This window comes from Desmodus rotundus, chromosome 3 (genome assembly GCF_022682495.2).
Source record: "Desmodus rotundus isolate HL8 chromosome 3, HLdesRot8A.1, whole genome shotgun sequence".
In the NCBI taxonomy this organism is placed as follows: domain Eukaryota; kingdom Metazoa; phylum Chordata; class Mammalia; order Chiroptera; family Phyllostomidae; genus Desmodus; species Desmodus rotundus.
In genome coordinates, this window is record NC_071389.1 from 16,940,977 (window position 1) to 16,955,361 (window position 14,385).

The 14,385-nt window shown below is 58.0% G+C and overlaps 1 protein-coding gene across 7 annotated transcripts in view; it reads right to left on the reverse strand.

Moving 5' to 3' along the window:
• Nucleotides 1-11,422, reverse strand: part of AHDC1 (AT-hook DNA binding motif containing 1) — a 62,532-nt gene extending 51,110 nt beyond the window's left edge. For 2 of the 7 annotated variants that reach the window (XM_053920399.1, XM_053920395.1), the window contains exons 1-2: nt 10,966-11,370; nt 10,633-10,727 (exon numbers count right to left, since the gene is read on the reverse strand). The gene's annotated coding sequence lies outside the window, so the exon portion shown is untranslated. Of the gene's footprint in view, nt 1-10,632; nt 10,884-10,965; nt 11,371-11,403 lie in introns of those variants that run through there. The other 5 variants (XM_053920398.1, XM_053920393.1, XM_053920397.1 and 2 more) reach the window with 4 other exon arrangements.
• Between the last annotated feature and the right edge of the window lie 2,963 nt (nt 11,423-14,385).

Below are 14,385 nucleotides of genomic sequence, written 5' to 3' on the forward strand. Positions count from 1 at the left end.
GAGCTGAGGCTGAGAAGAGCCTGAGTGACAGCAGAATGGGGCAGGAAGAGGTTCATCAGCTGGTTGGCCTTGGCCATCCTTCCCTCTTTGGACTCGGTTACTCCATCTGCAAAATGGAGGGGCTAGAATGGGTGAGGTCCCTGCAAAGCAGGCCATCCTTCTCCAGTGTGGATTTGCCAAGCCAGGTGCCAGTTAACCTGTGAGAGCTGGGACGCTGAACAAAAGGATAGGGGATTCTGGGTCCTTCCACACTCCTTTGCCCCTGGCCCACCCCAGAGAGGCTGAGCCTCTGGCCCAAGCTCACACAGCAAAAGAGGAAGAGTAGGCTGGAAGGGAAGGGGCTCCGCCACAGGTCTGTCAGCTGGAGACACCACACAGAGTGACCCAAGGTGACCAGGGACTGAGTTGGCCCCCACCTCCAAGCTGCATTATTTATAAAACCCAGAGCTTGGAGCTGAGCAACAGCTGCAGGGCTGCCCCTCCAGGGGCACGTGCCAACGTGGAGCAGAGAAGACAAGGTGCCTCCTCGGTGAAGGCCCCTGGGGTCCCTGGCTCCCTCCACAGCTGGCTGGGGCAGGGGCTGAGGTGGAAGAGGGGTAGCAGCAGCCCATCCTTCCTCTCCCGCCCCGTCCTCTCCACTCCTCCAGCCAGGCGATAGGATTACTTCTGCATGACTGCCTGCTCCACGGGGTTCCAGAGACCCTCCTGCCTGCAGCAATCTTTAAAATTCCTCCAGCCCAACCTGGCTCCCCGCTCCCTTTCTCACTCCCTTTCTCCCAGCAGTGAATGCTCTAGCGTCTACTGCAGTGTGCCTGCCGCCACTGCCACTACCAAGCAGGCTAGGGCCCAGGTCCCAACCCATCCTCAAGGTGCAGCCTAGCATCCTTCAGAACCCTCTGAGGCCCAGACCCTGGCCTGTCCCCTCTGGCCCCTGGTGCTGGTCCAGTCCCACAGAGAATGGCTCAGACTGGGGTCAGGTGTGCCAGCTGTGCCAATGTGGATGGGCACATATGTGCAATCACACTTGGTGGATCTTGGCATGCCCGCCCATGTCCTCTGCTGCCAGAACCTGGCTGCCCCCACCTCAGCTCTGACCAACCCTCCCCTACCTCACCAATCCCTGCTACCCCTGGAGTGGGCAGACAGCTGGGCCAGGCCAGCGCCTGTGGCTCCCCAGGGCACAAGAGGCAGGCAGGAGATCGATCCACTGAATTTTTCAAGGCTCTAATGGAGCCTGCATCCTAGGACTTGGGGCCTGGGACACAGGGGATGTCTCAGGGACCCCTCCCTCAGCCTTGCAGTTGCTTTATCTGTCAGGTCTTAGGGGTCAGGGGAACCTTCCTAGGAGCCTTCCTTCAGCAGCAAATGAGGTACGAGGGGCCCCTGGGAAAGATATGGTACTGGGGAGGCTGTGAGCAACACCCAGAGGCCCCCCCAGTCTCTCCAGCCCTTAATGCGGGCAGAAGCAGCTCAGCCTCTAAATCACTCCCCTCATGCTGCCCTCTGAGGCGGATTCTGTGCATCTGTAATTAGGGGGTGGAACAGATGGTGGAGATTCCGTTTAGAATCATGCGTCTAGTAAAGTAACCTTCGCTGTCGGAACTGACTCCCAGGGAGACCAAGCCCCAAGCCTGGGTGGGGGTGGGGGGGCAGGGTGGGGAGTATGTCAAACCAACACCTTCACCATCTCTTTCCCTGAAGCCCATGGCCCAATGTCCCTCTCAGGTGAGCCAAGGAGGGGGGAATTTGGCAAGCACCTGAGAAAGCTGGGAGTAAATCCCCTTGTACCCCCCACCCAATACATGCCAGAACCAGGGCAGAGCTGGGTACTCTTGGCTGAGAGACCAGAGTGACCAGGCGCCAAGAGCCCCCAAAGAGGCCCCAATCCCTCAAAGCCCAGGCCAAGGTGCCCAGAGCACAGGGTCTTGGGTGGGGCGGCTCTGAACCAGATGTACAGCCTCACTCTCCAGGAATGAAAGGCCCGGGGCAGTGAAGGGGGTGGAGATGCCTCCTCAGGCAGAGGAAGCTCTGGGAAGTGGGGGAGGTCTGGGAAGCAGAGAAAGAGAGAGAACACACAAGAGTGAGCAAGAGTGTGAGCAAAGGCTAAGGCTGTCTGGGCGGGGGCCTGGGGAGAACAAGGTGGGCTGGGGGAGCAGTGGGGGAGAGTGCTGGGTGGGGGATGCCGGGATGTGTGAGGACAGGAGTGAGGGCTGCAGACACTGGGAGGCGGGGTGTGTGATGGGGTGAGGTGGGGGTGCAAGGAGGGCAGGGGATAGCTACTCCTGAGCTCTAAGGGGTGGACGGGGCGCAGGGCTGTGACTGAACCGCGGCTGTCTGTGCGTGTGTGTGCGGAGTCGGTGTTTGGAGAGAGCTGTGTGTGGGCTGTCCCTGGGCTCTTAGATAGCTGAGGAAAGTTCTGGAGCTGGAGCTTGTTGGAGATGTACAAAGGACTGCCTTTTTGAGGAGGTGTTGGGTCTGGATGGGGAGAACAGGGGTGTGTGTGTGTGTGTGTGTGTGCGCGGGGGCCTGGGAAAGCAGAAGAAACTGGAGGGATGTTATCTGTTTAGAGATATACCAGGACTGAAGCTATCTGTGTCCTATGTTTGTGGTGACTGGCATGGCTACAGTGGGTGTCCTCATTTCAGGGGGTGTCAAGACAATGCACCTATATATACCTATGTATACAGGAAGCTGTGTGTTTGGAAAGGTGTAGGGGGCTGGACAGATGTGTTAGGGGAGGTGCTGGCTGCAGCTGGAGAAGATGCTGGGGCTCCAGGGAGAGTGTGTGCTAGGGAGGTGTTGGGCCTGAGAGTCTGCGTGTGTGCAAAGCGCTGGGGCTGTAGTGCAGTCCTGGGTGTAACTGGGGAGGCGCCGGAGAGGGAACTGACGTGTGAGGGTGTGGTGGAAGCTGTGTGTGTGTACACTGGGGTGTTTGGGGGTGTGTCGTGGGTCATTAAATGGTTTTGGTAAAGTATTAGGGTTGAAAATACGTGGTGGTTGTATGTTTAGGTGTGTGTTCGAGCTGTATGTGATATAGGGCAGCTGAATGCCAGGAAGGTGTTTGTAGGTGGAGTGACTAGGTGTTTGTGGAGGTGTTGGGATTGTGTGTTTGTAGGTGGAATGGCTGTGTTTGGGGGTATTGGAGCTGTGTGTGGGAGCAGTTTTGTATATTTAGGAGGTGGTAGGGACTGTAGTTGGGTCCCTGTGCCCAGACAGGTGGGTGACCCTCTGGGGAAATGAAGGCCAGAGTCCTGGACTCTGCTTAAGGGCCCATCTAGGGGCTGCCGGCCCACCTCCAGACCCTGTGTGGGGGTGTCCAGGAAAGCAGTCCATCTGTCTGAGCCTGTGCCCAGGCCCAGGAGCAGCCGCCTCCTCGCTCCCTGGGGGCCGGCAGCAGATCCTAGCCCACCCATCTGCCTTCAGATGGTTGAGGCAGGAGCCTCCACAAAGCTGCCTGGAAGGCGTCAAGTGTGTTTGAAGAGCCATGGGCTGGGAGTGGGGGAACTGCACAGCAAACGGTCCTCGTGCAGGCTCCTTTGAAAACCACTGACGCCAGGAGAGAGGAAGAGGGAGGACAGGGGCGGGTCTGTCTGTCCTTGTGCATCTGTGTGGGTCAGTGCCCAACTGTGAGCCTTGGAGCCCCTTCGCATGTGTTTGCGCCGATGGCCTCTGTTCAAGCAGCATTTGGCCTTGGAAGGCAGCCCTCCAACCCAGGCTACACGCTCACAGCCTCACACAGGCAGCTACCCCCTCATATATGCACACCACCTACACCCACGCACAAATACCCCACACACCTTCACATCCACGTAACACTGAGCCCTCACACCCCGGCAGCTCACCCCCAGTGCCCTGTACCTTCACGTATGTATACCCATTACACGTCCCCACACTGAAAAACCAGGCAGTCACACACCTGCCACATATACATGCATCCACACATACATATCCACGCACTCCACACACCTTGGATCCCGTCACGCCCATGCGCCTCCCCCATGCACTAGGTCTCCTTCTCACATACACCGTAACAGACACTCTCCACGCCTTGCATCTGTGCCCATGGGTACATGCTGTATGTGCACACTGGCCTCAGCAACTCTCAGCTCTTTCACACCGTGCAACCCACCATCCAATTCATCTGTGCCCAGGCCCAGCCCTGCAACTTCCCAGGAGGGCTCCGACCGCCTGGGGCCCCCTGGCACCCTCCCATGCCAGCTGGGTCAGAGTGAGGGGGTATGCCAACCCCACCCCCACTGCTCCCTGGGAACCCTGATCTTCATGTCTAGAGTCTTCTCTCTGCTCTGGTGACTGCCACTGCATGTGTGAAAGTGGAACTGTGTGTGTCAACGTACCCTAAGACCCCATGGCGAAGTCTGTGTCACCACCTGCATGGGTAAGGAAGCACAGGTTCGTGTTCACTAGTTAGGTTTGTGAGATTCGAAATGAGTGTGGAAATGGAGATTTGTGTATCAAAAATTGTGTGTGTGTGTGTGTGTGTGTGTGAGAGAGAGAGAAGCAAGGACTGTGGACAGGTGTGGGTGTGGGGGGTGCATTTATACAAGGAAACACACACCCAGTGAATAGTGAGTGTGGGACGCTATTTTCCAAAAGCCCACAGGTATATACATCTGTGAGTAGAGGTCAGGGCTGGGAGAGCCTCTCTCAGCAGCTCCCTCCCCTGCAAAAAAGAACAGGGAGGAGGGGGTCTCTGGGCTGCCGCTTCTCTCTGTCTCCCTGACCTCTTTAGCAGCTGGAAACTGAGCTGGGGGTGGAAGGAATGGGGACTTGGCTGGCCTAGGGGTTTGGGGAGGGAAGCAGGAGAAAACACCTTCCAGATTCTCATCAAATCCCCGTTTGTGGTTTGCAGCCTCAAGTCTCTCCTCTCCCTCCGTCTGGGTTTCCCACTTTTCTTCATCTCTTCTTGTCTCTCTCTCCCCATATCCCTTTTCCCTTCTGGGTCACCTGGTTGCCCTTCTTGGATCGCCCTCTCTCCAAGTTTCTGTCTGTTTCTCTCTCCCGAAGCCCTTCCATTTTTCTGACTCTTCTCTCTGCCAGCACCTATGTCTGTCCGTCTCTCCCTGTACTGGTCCATCTGTCCGTCTCTCTCCGTCTGCCTGTGTGTGGGTGTCTCTGTCCATCTGTTCCACCACCCATCTGTCTGGTTGTCTGTTGTGAGTGGGGGTGTCCACTCACTACCAAGGCACCCTCCTCCAGGTCAGCAAAGGTCTCTCCTGGCTCAGGGTGTGGGGAAGGGGTGCAGAGCTGCAGCTTCTGGAAGCTTCAGTAGCAGCTGGGCTGAGCTGGGAGTTAGGGCCAGCCAGCTGCAAAAGTGGCCCCTCCCCTGGGCTCTCAGGCCAAGGACCCCGGAGCAGAAAGAGGAGAGAAAGGAGGGCCTCACTGCAGCTGAGCCTGTGTTATGTGTGTACAGGAGGAGGCGGGGGAGGGGGGGGCCTCACTTTACCCTCACTTTGCCATTCCTCCCCAAAGCCAGGCCCTGCAGGATAGGGATCCCTAGCGTTCACCTTCCTTACTCCCTAGCCAATCGAACAGTGGCAGAGGGATGTCAGACCTTGGGGAAGGAGGGACTGGGAGCTTTAGCTACCAGTCAGTTGTGGAGGGTGGGGGGTTCCTCCCATACTCCCTTTCTAGGCAGTCCCTGGGGATCTCTCTAGTTCTGGTCCCAGCTCCAGGCATGAGAGGCCACACAGGCAGGTCTTACCAGCTCCCCACAGGGGCTCTTCCCACCCCCCAACTTCTCCAGGGCCTCTGATTCATAGGGATGTGGGGCAATCACATGACTGTCACCCCCTGGTCCAAGTGGAAGGTAGTTCTGGACACGTGGGGACTTTGGCCTGGTCTAAGCACTGGCCATCCTGAGAGGCCCCAGACAGCCCACCTACATCACCAGATCAGCACCCCACACACTCACTCATACACACAGACTGCACCCCAACACTCGTGGCCAGCCACCAGCTCAGAGGGTTCAACAGGGGCCTACCCTAGGACCTTGTGCCCCGTCCCGCACCAATGGCAGCTCCAACAGTACTCCCAGCACAAAGCCAGCAGCTGGCGACAGCATCCCTTAACACCCTCCCAGGATGCTGTGCCCCTACCCCCCTCCCAGGAAAGCTCAAGGTCCAAATACCACAATGGATGGAGAAACTGAGGAAGGGATGGGAGTACAGTCATTCCCCCTGAAACCCTAGAGTGGGATCAAAAATGAGGAGTAATAGGGAAAGAAAGGGACACTGCAGAGATAAAATCTGGCTCCCTCCTGACCTGCCACGGGCGAAGTCCATATTGGCGGCACCCTCTGCACAGCACAGGCCTGCCGCTGGGCCGGGGCCAGGGGCGGGCTCCCTCCCTCCAGAGCTCTCCTTGCCCCTGGCTGGGCCCCCTCCCTCTCCTTGCTTCAGAGCAGCCCTCCCAGCCCTCTCCCTCCCAGCGCTGGCTCTCTCATCTTCAGCTCTTGGAAGCCTGACTCACTGTTTCCCCTCCTCTCTCCCCTCCCTCCCTCTCTCCCCACAGAGGCGCCTCCCCCTCCCCTGGGGGGGCTCTGGCCACAAGGGTGCCTGCCTGCTCCTCTCCCCAGGCTCCAGCCCCCCTCTGAGCCCAGGAGGCCCCCTGCAGCTGTTCCAACTCTCTAGCTATGGAGAGGTGGAGCGGCAAAGAGTCTGGGTCCCAGGCCTGGCCCTGCCAAGTGTCTGCGATATTGGGCAAGTGGCTCCCCTCTCTGGACTTGGTTTCTGCCTGTCGAACAAGGGAGGGGGGCCCAACTGGATGACGGACCCTGGCATCTCTAAGATTCTAACGTTCCCTACTTTTAAAACCCTGGTTGCCTCCTCGCATAGAGCACCCACAACCTGTGGGGCATGGAACCTGCCTCAGGCCACGCCCCCCAGATCCAAAGAAGAGCTGTTCTGTCCGCAGACCTTCAGAGAAGGCAGAGGGGGGACGCTGCCCGGGGGCAGAACCATGAATCTAGTGGCCCCTGGAATCCGTGCCCCCCGCCATTCTCCCTCCTGCTGTGGGAATCTTTCTCTCTCTCTCTCCCACCTGTCCTCCTCCCTTCTTTCCAGAGACATTTGCTTGTCTCTCCTCCAAAACAATCCCAGCATTTTATCTTGGGTGAGGCCCTCAGTGCCTGCTCATTTGGGGCTGTGGTGTGGGGAGTGACACGTGCCTAGGCCTTCTGGGTCACCTGGCCTCCACCTCCCCCACCTCCTGGGGCTGTGATCCTGGCTCTCCTTGCCTGCTTTCTCTCTCATCCCTTCGTCACTGGCTCGTGTCACCATCTTTCCCTCTCTCCACTCAGCAAACGGCTGTCTGGGTCTCTTTCCTCCCCACCTCCCCCATTTTCGCCCAGCTTTCTCCCTGGGGGGGCCCATCTGCTGACATTAGCAACAACGTTACCCATGCTCCCTCCTGCAGTCCCCAGCTCCACCCCACCCTAGCTTCCGCTTCCAGGCTCTGTCCCAAGAGACCCAAGGGACCCAGGGACAGAGGTGGGCTCCATCCCATGGTAGTGAGCCTGCTTGACCTTACTCAACCAGACCAGAAGGGCTTGGGCATCTGTACAAAGGCATGGCAACCCCTGGTCTTGGATGGCTGGCTGGCATGAGACACAGAGTAGTCCACAAACCAAAAAAGAAAAAAGAAAAGGTGACCTGGGAGTAGCAAGGGGGCAGGGAATCAAGGAGGTCAGGTTAGCCTGGAGGTAGCCCCTGTCCAACGGCAAACAGAGTCAAAAGGAGGGAGTGGCCCCAAGTCAGTGTTTCAGGCAGATCTGAGAACAAGCAATGTCCTTCTGGGGCTCTGCCAGTCTACAGCAGCCCCCCCCCCAATGTCCCCTGGTTTCTGTCATGGACAGTTTGCCCCTCAATCCTCCAGCACAGCCACAACAATCAGGTGGGCGATCCCACCCCTTAATCTCCTTTAGTATCCAAGTGCAAACTCCCCATCCCCTTAACTCTGCAGGGGTTCCAGAAGCCTTCCTGCCAAGATCTAGGCAGGTGGAGTGGGGAGAACAAAGCCCCCCAACTCCAAAGATTCCTCACCAAAGGCCCCTTAAAAGCTGGGGAGCAATGCAAAATAATCCTGGAACCCACATACCCCCAAACTAAGAAGCTACGCTGTCCATCCACAGTACCTGGGGGCGGGGGGTGGGGGGGTGGCTGGGGCTCCCTGCGCCCTGACCCTATTTCAGACCCCCCAGCCCAGCAACCATAATAAACAGCAAACTCTTTTTCTTTATGACACCAAATTTCTCCAAGCCCAACAGTTCCTTCCATCAATACCTCAGCCATAGATCACATTAAAAACTCACAGAGGGCAACTTAAACACATCACATTTGTTTCTCTCTATATTATTTCAAAAGTAACGGCATTAAAAATGGATTTTACTACAGAAAATAAATATCAGCACGTGGCCCGGGAGCCTAGGCAGGGGGGAAGAGCCCACCCAGAGAATGTCCCTGAGGACTTGGGCACGGCTTAGGCACTGACCAAAAAGGTGGCTGAGAGGCCAGATTACACATTGGGGTGTGGGGGTTTGCCTGGGGAGGGGGCGATGCCTGCCTACCTGGGCACCTGCTCCAATGTCAGACCAAGAGAGATTAGAGTCCTGGGTTGGACTGGCGCTCATTGGTCCCTGCAAAGCTCATGCCCTCACTGATCTCTGCAACCTCTGAAGGGTGGGAGCTCTGGGGCAAGAAGTTCACCAGTCTCTGAGGGTTACTCTAACTATTGACACAGTAGAAGAAAAAAATGAATTTAACTTACTATCCAGTTTGATTTTCCATTACTATAAAAATAAATATACATCTGCTCAAAGGAGGGAGACAGCAAGCAGCGTGCACATGCCACCTGGGGGGTCCCCCACAACTCACTGCCACAACCCAGCCTCCCCCCGAAAGCACGGGCTGGGGGGTAGGCAGACTGGTAATCTTTCACTTCCAGCCCCAGCTCACAAAGCTGCACACGCGGGGCCACACAGTGCAGGAACGAGCCAACAATAGAAACACCCCCAATGCTCCTGGCAGGACTCTGTCCAGGCCCGGGCACATGCCCCCGCCCGCTAGTGGCAGCAGTGGACAAAATGTGGCCACCCTGACTGGGAGGCAAAGCTTGTCCTCACACCCTGAGCTCTGCCCAGGGAGCTGGGGCCAAGTCCCGCCTGACACCAACTGGTCCGGCGGGAACCGCCTGCCCAGCCAGACAGGCACAGGCCCCCCAAGGGTCCCTCCTTGTGCTCAGGGACCAGGCTGGTGCAGCCCAGCCCTGCCTCCCAGGGTGACGCCTGGGCCCAAATTCAGCTGGCCCTGCCAGTCAGGCACTGGTGCAGAACTGAGGGCACCAGGCTCAGCCCCTCCCAGCCCAGCTTCAGGGCCCCCAAGCTAGAAGGGAGGAGGGACTCCCCACCCCTCCACATCTGGCCCTGGCCCCCAGGGTCTGCGGTAGAGAATTCCCGCCCCCGCTTCTCTCTCTCTCTCTCCCTCCCTCCTCCCTCCCCGTGCCCGCTGCCGCCTCAGGGACAGCCCCAGCTCCCGCCTCCGGCCAGCAAGGCCCACATCCTTCCTCCCTCAGCTGGCCCCTTCGCCTGGCAGGAGGCTGGGGGGTCAGGCTGCTGGGGAACCCCTCCAGCTCCCATCAGTCCTCATCCCCAGCCCCCAAACTCTGGGTTGCTATCCCTTTTCCTGTAGAACAGGAAACAAGGTTATTTCCTAGACTCAGAGCCAGCCCCCTGCCCCTCTGGCTCTGCCTGGGGACCAGGACCCTGCAGGGGAAGGCGCTCTCAGCCAGAAAGCAGAGGGATTCAGCAATTCACCCCTAGCTACCAGCCCAGGGGGCTGACAGCTGTCACTCAGCACCCCACCCCCTGGGGAAGAGGGGACCGAGTCAATCAGAGCCCCAGAGGAAACACATTGATAGGTGATTATTTATTTATTTATGCAAAAGTGAGCCGACTTTGTTCGCCAGGTAACCGGGCACGCGGCCCAACCCCTCCGGCCTCGGCCGCCCCCAAATCCCTCCTCCACCCTACACCCCCTCCGGGTCATTAGGTCCCCGCCCCTCAACTCCCAGAGCACCAGCGGAACCTTGGGATTTGGGGATTGGAGGGAGGGGCTCCTCCCTCCGCAGTCTCCCCCTTTCCCAGCGCCGTTCCTAAAATCCAGCCTTGTTCTCCGCTCCCACGGTCCCCCCTACATTCCCCCCCCACCACATTCTCAGCAAGCTGGAGAGCAAATTGCAGTTTTAAATCCAAAGACGGAGGGAGGGGGAAGGAGGAGGGGGCGCGCGGCAGCGCTGGGCGCGCACCTCGCCCCCGAGCCGGGGGAGCCGCGGGGCGGCCAGGAAACCCGAGAACCCCCCCTCCCCGCCCCCCCTCTCGTCCACCTCCCCCTCCCCCTTCCCGGCACTGCCTGCCAGGCTTCGAGCCGAGCCCAGCCGAGCCGCGGGCCCCGGTGGAAACAAAGACCGATCGCACCGCGGGCACCGCAGCCACGGGGTCCGGCTGACCGGACCGGGGCGCGCGGAGGGGGCGCGGGCCCCCCCTGGCGCGCTGCACAAAAGAACCCGGCCAACCGGTCCCCAGCGGGGGTCTAGGGCTAGGGAGGAGGCGCCACTCACCGGAGTGCTGAGCTGCCGGCTCCGTGGGTCCGAGCCAGGCAAGGGGCTTTGGGGGGCGTCTGTCTTCCGGCGGCGGCAGCGACGCGGGCGCCCGGCTGCTGGAGAGAGGAGTCGTGAGGGAGCCCTGAGCCGCCCGCTGTTGCTGACAGCATGGCTCGCGCCTCGGCTCACATTCTCCTCCGCTAACTCCGCTGGACACGGCCACCCGTTCCCGCGGCGCCCCCCACCTCGATCACTCCTTCGCTCTCTGAGCCCTCCACGTAACCCCCCTCCCGCCGCGTACACACTCTCACAGTCCTGGACACCCCCGCCCCCACCCCCCCAATTGCAAACCTGGGAGGGAACGCGCCCCGCGTAGTCCTCCTCCTGCTCCTCCTCCTCCGCCCTCCTCCCTCCCGTTCTCTCTGGCTGTCTGTCTGTCTCTCCGACTGTCTCTGCCTCTCTCGCTCTCTGCCTTTCTCTGCTCTCAGAGCTGGGTGGGAAAAGGAAATGAGGACAGAAAGCAGACGCTGGCTTCGGGTGGTGGTAGCTGGATTCCCTCTCTCTCCCTCCCCCTCCTCCCCTCCCTCCTCCTGCCTTCTGCTCTCTCCGCTGCGAGAGGGACTGAGCGCAGCCTGGCGGGTGGCTCGCTCTGCCCGCCCGCCCGCCTGTCTGTCTGTCTGGTCTGCCTCGCTCGCTCCACTCCCTCCCTCCGTCTCTCGCCCTCGCCCTGCCTGCCTGCCTCTCTCCGTCTCCGCCGCCGCCGCCGCTGCCTCTGCGAGCTCGCCTTACCTTCGCCGCTCACCATCCGGAACCCCAGGGGGGAGCGCGCGCGCAGCACGCCGGGACTTGTAGTCCCCGCCCCAGCAGCTCCGCGCGCGGAGCGGGCGGGGCCGCGCGGCTGCTCCGACGGCGCGGCTGGGATCCCGCAGCGCTCCTGCGCCCTAATCCCTGCGGCGGGGTCGCGTCCTCGTTTACCTAGGGGTGCTGGTTTTCTTCAAGGATTAGGAACGTTTCCCAAGTTTCTTGTCCCAAGCAAGGGGCTCTGGCTCGAGGGAGGTTGCGGGTGGGAGCGAAGGGGCGGGGTCTAAGAATGGAATGAAAGTTCAGTAGGGGATCAAGGGATTAGCCAGACCTGAGACTTTCTGGGTCGTCCCAATTAAATGGAAGAGGAAGAGATGAGAAAGGAGGATAAGCTCTGTGAATTTGGGGACGTTCTCCCTCTGAAACGGTGTCTTACTGAGTAAAGCGCAAGAGCTTGTGCAGGAGGGATGTTCCAGAAAACTCAAAAGCCCACCACCAGCGCCTCCTCCTCATTCAGCGACCCCGTCTAAAGTTGAGCTCGGGGTTTAGCTTCCCCTTCCACCCCAACTCCTAGTTTTCCTAGAAGTCCAAGGGCGGCAAGGGCACAAAAGTCCTGGGAAATCCACAGATAGCGCGAGCTTGCGCCCGCCTGCGCTCACACATGTGCAAGTGCACACGCATACACTTCCAGAATTCGACTGAGCGTTTTCCTTGGGTCAGGAAGCAAGATTCAAATTCAACAGTTAAAAGCTCCTGCTGCGGCCAGGGGGCTGGGCTCAGCACTTTCACCTACCTCCTCTTCAGGTCACATCTGTTATCCAGCCCCTAGCTCCTAGCTCCGGGCCCCCTGCCTGGCCCATCCCCACAGATGGGAATGTGCACTGCCAGTGCCTGGTTACCAAGGGGAGGTAGCTGGATAGCCCAGGAAGAACTGCTGCTGCTGCCATTTACTGGACAACACAGGGCCCTTGAGTCCTGCAAAGACCTGGTGAAATGGTGCTGTTAGCATTTCTAAAGATGAGGGCACAGTTAGGCCCAGGCCTCCCAATTAGGAAGTGGTAGAGCAAAGCCTACTGCTTAACCTCTGAACCATGCAGGAATTTGTGACTCCCCAAGGCCTCTCTCTGATCTCCCCCCAGTGTCTGTGTGTGGCTCACAGAGGACACAGAGATGAATAACGTATGGTCGCTGTCCTGTCCTCAGTGTCTACCAACACCAGCTCTAACTGGTCCTGAGCTAGTCCCACTTCATCTGTGTGTCTGACGTTTCTTTGCCCATGTCAGCTTTGTCTGTTTTGCCCCATGTTTGAAGTTCCTCCAGCACTACCTTTGTCCTTGGTTCCCCTGTTTCTGACTCTTCCTTTGGCCCTGTGGGGTAAGGCAGGGTAATGGCCAGCGTGTGACAAAGGCACGTGGTGACATTTTGCCAATGCAGCTTCCTTTCACCACCTTCCCTATACCTCCATCTCTTCCAAGCTCCTCTTCTAGGAAGGTCTGGAATCCCTAGATGGCAAGAGGAGGGATCTGGGTAGGGGCACTTTTTATTGGCCCTTGGAGAGGGGAGTAGCAACAGCAGTGGGAGAGGTCCAGGGCTCTAAATGTTACACCTATTGCTCTGGCATCCTGGCATGGCCAGCTGGACAGGCCCCTTTTGGGGAGCAGCTTCTCCTTGAAGGCATACCTTCGGTTTGCAAATGTATGCATTGAATGGGAAGTCTTATAAGGTCAGATATTAATGAAGGCAGTGGTTAAAGTTGTTCCTTTGCAGCCCTTTGCAAAGGGGCCCTTTGCAGCAACAAAGTCTGAGTCTAAAGTTATCACAAATAGATGAGGCTTTAGCATTTTGCCCTAGTTGGTCCCCCACGGGACAGATTTTAACATTGGGCAGGATAAAAGAAGCCCAGATTCCCCTTTCTTTTAGCTCCTCTCACATCTACATCCTTAACTATTAGTCTCTGCATGAAGACCCCAGCCAGTCTGAACCAAGTTTTGGGACGGAATTGGATGGGGTAGTGCAGGATGGCTTCAGGGAGATAGGGAGCCTCAGGGGGATTGGGATGAAGAGGAGTTTGGGAAAGGCACAGGAGGGGACAGGTTAAGTGATGAGGTGCAGAAAGCAAGGCTAGTAGAGTCCATGGCTCCACAGGGATAGAATAGAAGTTAGGTAGGGTTTTTCAAGCATGCCCCTCCCAACCCAGGCTGCTTCAGCTGTCCCCTCCCCAGAGAGAGTGTGCTGTTAACCACCAAGGTGTTGGGCAGTGCTAGAAATCAAGTTTTACAGGGTTTCACAGTCATCTGGGGGCTGGTCTTGCTCTTGGAGCCTCTCCAAATTGTTTTGAAGGGGGGGTCCCCCCAGTCAAACTCAAGCTGAGTTTTCCTGTGGGCTGCTGCTGCCACCTAGTGTCTAGTCTTCATGTTAGCCTTGGCAGCCACAGTCTAAAAGAGTTAGGGTTAGTTACCCAGTCCTTAAAAACAGTGTGGGAGTCACCACCCTCTGCTACCCAGGGAAGCTGCTGTAAGCTCCCTGAGAAAGTAGACTTGAAGGAGGGGGCCCAGGTCCTGGAATAGCCTGCATCATCCCTTTCCGGGCTCAGCTCATTCTAACCACTTTTGTTTCAATGTAAGCAGAAGGTGGTACAGCTAGATCCTGGGAAATAGAGGTGAGAATCTAGAAATAAAGCTGTTGGGGCCTCAGGGTTTGGAGGCCATGTGGAATAGGAACCAGATATACCAGGTTCTGATTCTACTTTTACTTGTATATCCTTAACCCTGAGTGTCTGTTTCCATATGTATAAAGAGAAGAGTAATCCCTTCCCTGTGTTGCAGGCAGTGTTTGTAAAAGACTTACTGAGCACATAGATGTGAAAGCACTTCGAAAACTGGCAAGGGCATGTTGAGGGGTTATTGAGTCGTGTAATAATAACGACAATAACTGAGAAGTCACAGCAGGCTGGAGCCAGGCCCCTGGGGC